Below are 11,515 nucleotides of genomic sequence, written 5' to 3'. Positions count from 1 at the left end.
TCTCCAACCCTTTAGGATTTTCGTTCAAGAGGCTCCCACAAGCCGCCTTGTGTTCGAGTCATAGTAAGGAATATCTTGTGGAATGTGGAAGAACGTTTGCATGGTTGGATTACTTCAAGAAGTCTTGCAAGCTAGGGTTTCTAGAAAGGTAGAGTTCTTATACTCATATTTATTACTTTTGTTTTAATTCATAATAAAAATCAAAACGGTTCTCAATACTTCCGCTACGTGGATGAAAAGTTCTCCCTTTAGACACGTGTCCAATGACCCTTGCACGTGTCATTTAAGTTTTATATTATATAATGATGTGACTATAGTATATGATGATGTTATATGATGTTATACGATGATATTACATGATGACGTTGTATGATGATGCATGATAACATGACGATGTAAAATGTATGATGATGAGATGAATTAATATGACATTATTCCATATTAAGATGATGTGCATGTATTATATGTCAGGATGCATTATGACAGTGATTTTTCTAAAACACAACCCTAGTTAATGTTAATAATGACGAACGTATGAGACCAAGACATGCATTTTACTTAGAGTAATATGTGAACAGTATATAGGGTTGTGTCGTAAGGATGATTTAAAGATGAAAACTATAGAGACCTCATGCATTTTTTGTGTACATATACATCGGGTTACTTCTCCATTTATGATGATGAGTATGGGAGCGTACACCATGATGATGATGACCATCTTGCCTCGCATGATACTCGAGGGTTTGCTGACCTCAGGACGTCGCTATAGAAAGCTAGCTCGACTATGATGGGCCCATGGGGATGCGAACCATCTGGGGATCCATGCTCGTACGTTTGGGTCATGTGTAAGGAAGTACTACATATCTCCAATTTTATCTCGAATGGAGGTCACCCTATGATGGTTTTAACAATAGGTCTCTAGATCATGAATTGCATGTGTTTGCATTCTCTCACCCCATTGTGGGGTCACTTACTAAGTATTTTTTAAAATACTCGAGCTCTGTGCTACTTCTATTCTAGGTAAAGGCAAGACACCACCGTACGATTGATGACGACATTGCAAGTAGAGACCATGGCATGTGCATATGACAGCGATATTTTTATTTTCTTAGTTTTAGGCTAGTATAGCTTATTTTTACTTTTAATGTTTTAAGTTCTTTAATTATTATTTCTTTAGGTTGTTTTAAAGATCCTTTTGCCTCAATGACTGGAGCCCATAAAGACATTCTTCGAGTACATGAATTGCCTCAATGAGTACCAAGTGTACTGTGTCACGTTATGTTGAAAAGCAAGGCACATTTCTTGTAGAAGAACGCATAAAAAATGTTCAACCCCAACAAAAGACTAGCGATGTGGTCCTAGTTCAAAAAAGTTACTACGTAGTTGCAAGATACAAGAATTAGACTCAATTTCAAAACTAAAGCATGGAGATAGAAGGGTCGAAGAGAACAACCGATATACTACTTTACATCTCAATTAGACTTTGTTTTAAAATGGGTATGAAAAGTCAACAATAATATTACAATTTTTAAAGAGAATGAATGATACTTTTTATAATTTAACCCGAAAGTATTTGTAAGGTTCGTTTGAGAGCATAGAACATTGAGAATGGAGAGTGTATTATTGTGTGGGCTCAATGTTCCAATAGGCTTTTAGTACAATAATGTATAGTAGCCAACTTTTTGAATGGCACATGATGCCCATATGATTACTAAGGTATTACGTTACTTCAGCAACAGAACAATCCAATACATCTTTTTGTTATAATTAAATAGAAGGTAACGATTATTCATTAAATTGTTTATTCATTAAATTGTTTAGAACAATCCAATCACTTGTTTCATATTTAAATTAATATATTTTTAATTTTAAAGGATTTTTAATATGTGCAAGCTTTTAAGTATATATGCAAGTTTGATAGTGTCCATCAATCGTATGTTTTAACGGAATCGAAACTAAGATTGATCACACTCACACATCTATAAACAAAGATTAAACGAAGAGACATAAATATTTTACGTGGTTGGAAGAGAAGAAATTCTCCTCCATTCACGGTGCAACCGATCTCAATAATCAAACTGTTTACAAATTGTATATCTCACACTTTCGCACTACAAAGTCTCTTGCCAAAGTTTCTCCCAAATGTCATTATACAAATATAAGATAACGCTCAAACTCAATCAAAGTCTATGCATCTCAACCATCCTAGACAACCCTTTATATAGGCATAGAAGCATTAATGCCATACATGAATGAAGATATTTATGTATCAAAATGGAAGATGAACCAAATAAATGTAAGTTAGGAACAAAAAAAGATTATGAACCAAATAAATGAGAGTTAGGAACCATATAAATGTCAATACATGGAGATGCATGAACCCATTCATCTTCATGACAACTTACATCAATCTCCACCTTGTCAGAAGATTCTCAAGCATATAACTAATTTGGTTTATTTCATATTGATCTGATCTAAGTAATGTCAAAACTTTGAGCAATCATATTTGCCAACATATCCGTAGGATTATCAGCAGTTCAAATTTTCAATAAACAAATATTTCCTTCATTGATAATTTCTCGAATAAAATGAAATCGGATATCGATATGCTTAATACGAGCATGATAGACTTGGTTCTTCGACATACAAATATCACTCTGGCTATCACAAAACACATCTACGTGTTTTTGAGCAATATCCAAGTCATTAACTAATCCATGCGTCCAAATAACTTCTTTAAAAGCTTTAGTGACTGTCATATACTCTGCTTTAGTGGTAGACAATGCAGCGGTAGACTGCAATGTTGAACGCCAACATTCAAGTTCAAGATTCACTAAGTGACTTGCATAACTGAGAGCCTCAGCCAAGGATGCCTTACTTAATCCTGTTTGAGACAATATGCATTGAACTTTTTCTATCAATATTTGGTTCATCCTCTCAACAACTTCATTTTGTTGTGACTTACCAAGGATAGTGAAGCGTCTAACGATCCCTTCAACTCGGCATACTTTAAGGAATGGGTCGTAAGTATATATTCTCCACCATTATCTGATCTCAGCTTTTTGATTTTCTTGTCTATCTGATTCTCTACCATGTTCTTCCAAGAAGATTTGGAGAACCTCATTCTTGTGTCTCATGGGATACATCCAAACTCTCATTCATAAAATTGACAAACCACCTCTTTCCTCTCAATGAAATATTCTTTGTGGGACCCCATTCATCGGTGTGAACATATTCCAAGATTCTCTTTGTTTGGTGTATAGAAGTACCAAATTTCACATTTTTTTGTTTACCAAATACACAATATTCACAAAAGTCAATCTTATCGGTTGTTGCACCCTTAAGAATGCCCTTGTTCACCAATGTGTGAAGCACCTTCTCACTAGCATACTCGAGTCGCATGTGCCATAGTTTCGTTATATCTTGTTCTTTCGATCTTGCCACAAAAGCTTCACGAGCTACTTTCAAATTACCTCTTTTCAAAGTGATACGACAACCATTCACATCCAAAACACCAAGGGAAATCAATTTTTTCTTAAGTCAGGGACATCTCTCACATCATTGAGTTTTTGTACAACCCCATCAAACATCCTGATTTGTACTGAGCCGATTCCCATCATCTTACAAGTACTATCATTGCTCATATAGACAGCTCTACTATTGAACTCTTCAAAGTCCAAGAACATCTCTCTATGGGGACACATATAATAGGAGCATCCAAAATCAAGGATCCATTCAATGATATGCCTAGCTTATAGGGAGATCGTCAAGGCATTATCTGTTTCGGTGTCATCATCTCTAACCATGTTGGACTTCGATCCCTTCTCTTTTAGGATTAGACAATCTTTCTTCCAATGGCTTTTCTTTCGACAATATGCACACTCATTTTTTCAAGTTTTCTCCTATGCACACTCATTTTTTCAAGCTTTCTCCAATCATCTGTTCTACCTTTTGGCTTTAATTGGGACTTTCCGCACTCGCTCTTTTTCCAATTAGAAGTCCTTCCACGAGCTATGAGAATATTTGAGCTAGATTCTCGATATGATTGCTTGTCCTTCTTTCGCATCTCATTATTCATTAAGGCATTTGAAACATCTTAAAAAATAATATCATAGACTCCATGTAGTAAGGTGGTTACTCAAAACCCATAGGACTCTCCCAAATAATTCAATTGTAGTAATGTCTTGTCTTCATCATCAATTATAACATCGAGCTAGAGCAAATCAATCATAATTTTCTTAAAATCGTCCAAATGTTAAGCCATTAAGCTACCTTCCTTGTAGTCAAAATGGAAGAGTTTGTTCTTCCAATGAAGTTTATTTTTCACACTCTTCTACATATATTTGGCCTTGACCTTATCCCATAATTCTTTCGTCATGGTCACCTTCATTAGCGGATACTTCTGATCCTTGTCAAGACAAGATTGAATAATTCTACAAGCTTGTCGATTTACTTTCCTCCATCTAGCATCTGTGATGTCTTCAGGCATCGTCTCTTCGAGATAAACATCAAAGTCTTGCATGACCAAAAAATCACTAACTTCTCCTTTTCAAATTTATGTTTTCTATCCCATACTAAATATAATTAAATTTAACTTAAACAAAAGGAAGAAAAAAAAAGTTGGATGATAATTACATGGCTGAGGGTGAGGGTTCTAGTCCCTCCTTCCACTCAAGATTTTGTCATTTAGGGGTAAAAGTAGAGTGCCAAAAACTAGTCAGGATTGTGTTGGCCATCCAATTTGTAACATGGATAATCCGTCAAATCCATTGATCAGGTCTTTGCAATCGAAGTTCGTCGAGGAGCCGAATGACTTGCCAGCATGACTAATTGAGTGTCGGCTTCATCCTAGAAGCTATAGCTTCCACCTCTCGACTTCACTATTCTATTTGGATATATGGTTCCCACAAAAGATTGAAGTTGGTATTCGTTTTGGTTGAGGAAAAGGAAACCCCAGCGAAGCATTCATTCAATTGCCATTAGAACACTAGTTAAGTGATGATAATTAATATTTTTCATTTTAGAGTTTTGAAATGTTTGAATAAAAATCTATATAATAGCAGGGGTGTTCATATGACTCGATAACCCGACCAATTCAGACTATCCAATCCAAACTAGAAAAGTTTGATTGTGTTAGATTTTTTATTGGCTCGAGTTAGGTTTAATTTTTGGAAAACTTAAAATTCAATTCAAGGGATGGGTTTAACATTTTTTTGGTCTATCAACTCACTCAAATCGAAAATAAGGTTACAACCCAAGTCTATCCTACTTTTTTAAGCATTCGTAGTCTATTTTATTGATGTGTTTCGATCATAAATGATACTTGATAAGATCTTAGTTATTAATGTAATATGGTGGTTAAGTAAAATTATTTAAATAATTAAAAAAATAACCAAATTTAAAAATAGAGAAATGGGTTGAGAGCTGTATTTGAGTGACTCGAGTTACCAACTCAACTAAGTCGAAATCTCGACTTGGTCTAAAAGATTTTTCTAATCCAACTCAACTTAATTAAGGGAGGAGCTTTGTGTTTGTAGGGGTTTATATAATTAATTAATATTAGTGGATAGTATATATAAATAAGAGAAGAGCTTGTAGTAAAATCAATAGGAGACAATCACATTTACCTTTACTTCGATGTCTTTTTTCAAGGATTTCAAACATCTTTTTAACTAATTAATCATATCAAACAAATGTAGGACCAAACCCATCAATCCATATAAGGTACAAAAATCATGTTTTTTTCTTATACTTTACAAAACAAAGAAAAACAAAGAACATAAGAGGGTTTGAGAAAAAAAGTAAAAAGGAGAAAGTAATGGGAAAAAAATGGCATTTTTGAGAAAGAATGGAATTGGAGGGTGTGTTTGGTAGAAATGAAATGGGTCTCCTATCCACTTTAATTGAATGTGGATGATTTTGTGTAAAGCCAAGCACCAAATTCTTTTTTTCCTTTCCTTTTCTTTTCTTCTACACCACTCACCCAACATCTTTGCCCCCACTTTCTTTGTTGTGCTTTGATGATCTCAATCTTTCTGCTTTTTTCTATACACAGTGTTAGCAAGTATATTGTTGTGTTTGTAAATGAGTGGTAGCAAAACTTCAATAAGTCAGCTGCTTCCGGGCAAAGCTTCAAACAAAGAGGTTAGACGGTGAATTTCATTGATTTAGCTGAACTTGACTTAAGATTCAAAAAGCTAGAAGTCGGTCGGGCGGGCTCGTTTTGTTCATGTTCAAAAAAAAAAAAAAAAAGAAAAAAAAACCTGAGGTTCAAATGGTAAGGAATTAATGGCTGAGATAGGAGTTTAGAGTTCTAACCTTTTGGTCGATTGGACTCGTTGTCATATGCATGTTTACGTCATTTTAAGTAAAAGGTGTGAACAAACACATTGCAAGTTCATACATTAATAGAAATTATTCCAACAAAATATAGGGTACCATTTAAAACATGTTTTATTTAATTAGAAATAAAGAGAACCCCACAAAATCAAAGTGCGGTCATTCAATAAGGAAATGGAAATGTCACACCTAGAGTTCAAGTCAATTGGCAAGTTAATTCTTTCGCAAAAATTACAGCAAACGAATGTCAAAATTGAATTCATAACGAAAAATTGAGTCAAACACGTTAATTTGTAAAAATAAAAAGTCAATCATACAAGCCAAGCCAAGCCATATTTATATCGGAGCCAAGTTGCATACACGATCAAGCCAAGCCACATATCGAAGGTGAGTCAACCCCACGAGTCGAGTCATATTCATGCTAGAGTCGAGCCGTACAAATGATCTAATCGAGCCACAGATCTTTGGGTCAGCTTAGAGTTGGTTTGGGCTTGGAAGTTTGGAATGGACTTTGTAATGGCCCAGGCTCATCGCTAGCAGATATTTTCCTCTTTGAACTTTCCCTTTCGAGTTTCTCCTCAAGGCTTTAAAACGCGTCTACTAGTAGAAGTTTCCACATCTTTATAAAAGATGTTTCATTCTCCTCCTCAATCAATGTGGGATATTGCTGACTTGGAGCTGATTTTGAGTTGCTAGGTTGAGAGATTTTTCATACGTCTTCGGGTCGACCTGACCCAACTTCTTGGGTTTCTTCTTCCTCACGACTCCAATGACACTTTGAGGATAGATTTCTAGCATTCTACCATGTTTCATGGCGTTTTTTTATTCTAACAAAAACAAAGTAGAGGCTTCCCCTTAATCGAGGCTTCACTCCTCTGGAGTCTTAGTCATTTTTGACTGCCTCCGTACCTTCAAGGAGGCTTGACTCCTTTTTGGAGTTCTTTGTTCGACATTCGAGGATTTGTCAATCTATTGGCACGGCTAAGTTTAGGGCATGGCTCTGATACCATGTTAGACGAACACGACTCTCCACAATGGTATGATATTGTCCACTTTGAGCACAAGCTCTCATGGCTTTGTTTTGGGCTTCCCAAAAGGCCTCACACCAATGAAGAGTGTATTCTTAGATTATAAACCCATGACCATTCCCTAAATTAACCGATGTGGGACTTTCATCATCCAACACTCCGAAGCAGCGCTCGCTCTCCGTTGATAGGCTTGGGGCCTCACATAGGCGTCGTTGGGCTGAGGGCTCACAGGCTGGGCTTCGTGGATTGCATGCAAGGTGGGTCATCTGCAATGCTTGTGGGTTGAACACTAGCGTCATGGATAGTGGGCAGCCCGCTACTGGGTCATCCACGTAGATCAACATGGTTGTTGTTGTCTTGAGTTGGAGTTTTGACCCGACCCAAATCCAACCCATTTGCCCTAGATCTTCGAGAGGTTCTTAAACTAGTTTATAATAGTCTAAACAAATTCTAAAAAGAGTATATATGTCGAGATATTTCTTTACCCTCACAATTGAACTATAGGGTGGTTGATCTTTGCGATCATTTTGTTTTAACTGATATCATTGAGATGATGGATCTGAGGTTGAATTGGAATTTGAGAGCAAATTTAGGCTGGTACAAAGAATAATTAGTAACTTCGGCCTAGGCCAACCAAGTAAGTGGTTCTATTATCGGTTTGGTTGTAACATTATAGTATAAATGAAATGTCATATTATGTTACGTTGAATAATGATATGCTATGAAATGCTATGATACGCTATGATATGATTATATGAGGTCACGTTATGTTATGATATACTATATTTAAGCCTTGTGTACTCTTCTATTTCAGGTAAGACAAGACACCCTTTTACGGTTGATAGTGGTGTCACGTTAAAGACCATAGAACCTATGTTAAGATAGTTGCATTTTATATTTTTTAGATCTTATATCAATTTAGGGCATTGTTTTTAATCTTTTTCTTCGGTTTTATTTTATTTTACATTGAATATTTTTCGTTGTTTTATTATAAGGCTCTTAAGGCAAACATACTACATTCAAGCCTTGTGTACTCTTTTGTTTCAGGTAAAGGCAAGACACCCTTTTAGGGTTGATAGTGGTGTCGGGTTGAAGACCATAGAACCTGTATTAAGGTAGTTGCACTTTTGTTTTTAGAACTTAGATCAGTTTAGGGCATTGTTTTTAATTTTAAGGCTTTTTAAGACAAAAATACAAGTCTATGTCATCGTTTATAAATTATTTTAAATGAATGTTTTCGCATAAAAGATCATGTAATGCATATGATAGTGGTTTTATTTTAAGGAAATTAGAGTCGTTACCTATTTATGTTTCATTTTCTTAAACGATGAACCATATTTATATAATCTATAAAAAAAATTGTGGAGGGAAAGTGTAATCAAACACATACCTTTTTACATACCATTTATAAATATATCCATATATATATATATAATCATTATGAAATTTATACACGGAAAGTAAAATTAATGTAATGACCTAAAGTCTCTACCGTCATCATAACCTATACTCTTTTATGCGAAAAATAAACATTTAAAATCTCATAATAAAACATTGTCATGAACTTACATGATCAAAAACATATTTACAACAACACAAGGAAACTAAATAAATGAAATACCACTATCCTACATATGTACCATGGTCTTTACTTACGATGCCATTGTGAGTCGTACAGGGGTGCCTTGTCTTTACCTGAAATAGAAGTAGCACACGACTTGAGTATTTTAAAAATATTTAACCCACACGGGCGAGCGTGAATCTTCAGGTGGTTTGCTCCTCCTTGGACTCATCATAGTCGAGCTAATTGTTCGTAATCGGACGTTCGAAGATCAGCAGACCATTGAGTGTAATGCAAGATATGATCACCATCATCATCATAGTGTACTTGTCCATACTTATCATCATAAATGGAAAAATAACCTGATGTATATGAACACACAAAATATATTAGGTTCATATAGTTCTCTTTAAATCATCTTTATGACACAATACTATACACTATTCAAATATTACCCTTGGTAATATGCATTCATTAGCCTCCATACGTTCATCATCATTAACATTAATTAGGATTGTGTCTTAGAAAAATCATTGTCATAATGCATCGTGATATTTAATACATGCACATCATCTTAATATGGAATAACGTGATATTAAGTCATCTCATTATCATGCATCTTACATCGTTATGTTATCATACATCATCATCATCATGTCATCATTATATAATGTTATCATATAACATCGGTTGGATTTTATGTCCTAAAACTCAAAGTTTGTAAAAAAAAAACATATTTTATTTTCAATAAAGTTATTATTGTTGTTTATTCAGTAAAGATTGTTATTGAATAAAGTGAACTTTACGATTATTAATCTAAATTCAATAAACTAAGAACACTCTGGCTATAGTATGATTACTTGAACTATATGTAGAGACATAAGAGTTGATCAAGTTCAAGTATATAGTCAAAATGATCTATAGTGTAAGGATAAGGCTGAGTACCTTATTTTGGAGACACTATGGATGCGACCCACTTTTGTATATGATATAAACAATGTGATCACTAAAATTGTACATGTGGAGACATGTGAGTGGGGGCGTCCTATGCAATGAGATTGCATAAGATCGGACCATGAAGAAAATCACTCTCACTTTATAATGTCGTTTACTGTTGAGACTGATTTTCTTTTCATTCGATGACCTAGGTAACTCGATTTTAATCCTGAACTAACCATGAACTCCTGTTTATTCATAATTATCCTTAGATTTGCATGGGTGAGAGTGGCTCAAATTCGCCGACTCAATAGGCCTCCCATTTTAGGGATAAGACTGGGTAAATGGCTGGGGACATGGGGTGCAAGATGAAATTTACTCCTACCCACTTTTAGGGATAGAAGAGAGGTAGTTCCCTTAAGTACTGACTCCAAGTCTTGAACAAGGGGCCCCACCCTCTCATTGGCCTGAGAGGGATCTAGTTTATTGGTGGACCACAAACCAATTGTTCATTAGAGAATCAGTGAGACATAAGAAACAAGAAATAACTTCAGGGGTAAAACGGTAAAATAACCCAGTCTCTAGTTACGAACAACCAGTGAAGGATCGACTTACTAATCATGGTTATATCAAATGGACAAAAATATATTTATAGTGAGGGAAGTGCAACTAGTAGGCTATAGTGGAATGTCCTAGTAGTTAACGAATGTTGGTTAACAAGGTTAATGAGTTTAACCGGTTAATCTTGGATCGTTGGAGCCATGATCTATAGGTCCATTAGGTCCCTCTGCTAGCTTATATCGGATTAAACCATAGAACAGTGTGACGAGTGAGTTCGAAGTGTGCGAAATCAAATAAGGGAGAATGCGCTACATATATACGATATATTTAACCGCATTTTTGTTTTATTTACGAATTAAACAAAAAGGGAGAATCTGAGATATTTAAATAAGATTTAATATCTTAATCAAATATGTGTTGGAATTAATTGAGATTGTATTTGAATTAATATTAAATATTAATTAAATAGTTTAATTAATCATTTAATATTATTTTAATTTGAAATTAATAATTCAAATTTATTGTTGAATCAAAATGAAGAAAGCCAAACTGTTAACTTCATTTAATGGAAAAATCCATGTTAATGGAATTTTGAGGTGTCAAAATAAATAAACCCCATAAATTTGAGTGGAATTTTGAATGTCAAAATTTGGTTAACACAAGCATGCATGCTTGCCACATAATCCCAAACTTTTGAGTGTCAAAATTTGGTGATCTCAAATTTGCATGAATATGCAAACATGACTATAAATAGAGTGATCATAATACATGAAAGTTTTTTCATGTTGGTGAAAAACCTTGAGAAAAACCTCTCACAAACACTCTTTTCATATATACAAAATCCCTCCCAAGTTTAGTCACTCACCATATTCCACAATCTCATTCTAAGGCCGGAGGATAGTGGAGAAGACACTAGTGGTGGTTCGAAACCGGTTCGTGAGGAAAAAAAAATTGAACTACAAAAGGTTAGTATTCAAACTCATTAAGTTTTAATACTTATGAACATGCTAGTTATTTATTATAATTGATGTTCTAAAAGTGCCTAATATCCAAATTGTTTTCGCATGTGTTATATTAACACCATCAACCT

The sequence above is a fragment of the Cucurbita maxima genome, unplaced genomic scaffold (genome assembly GCF_002738345.1).
Source record: "Cucurbita maxima cultivar Rimu unplaced genomic scaffold, Cmax_1.0 Cma_Scf00074, whole genome shotgun sequence".
NCBI lineage: Eukaryota > Viridiplantae > Streptophyta > Magnoliopsida > Cucurbitales > Cucurbitaceae > Cucurbita > Cucurbita maxima.
The sequence above is the reverse complement of the archived record's forward strand: the minus strand, read 5'-3'. Positions refer to the sequence as shown.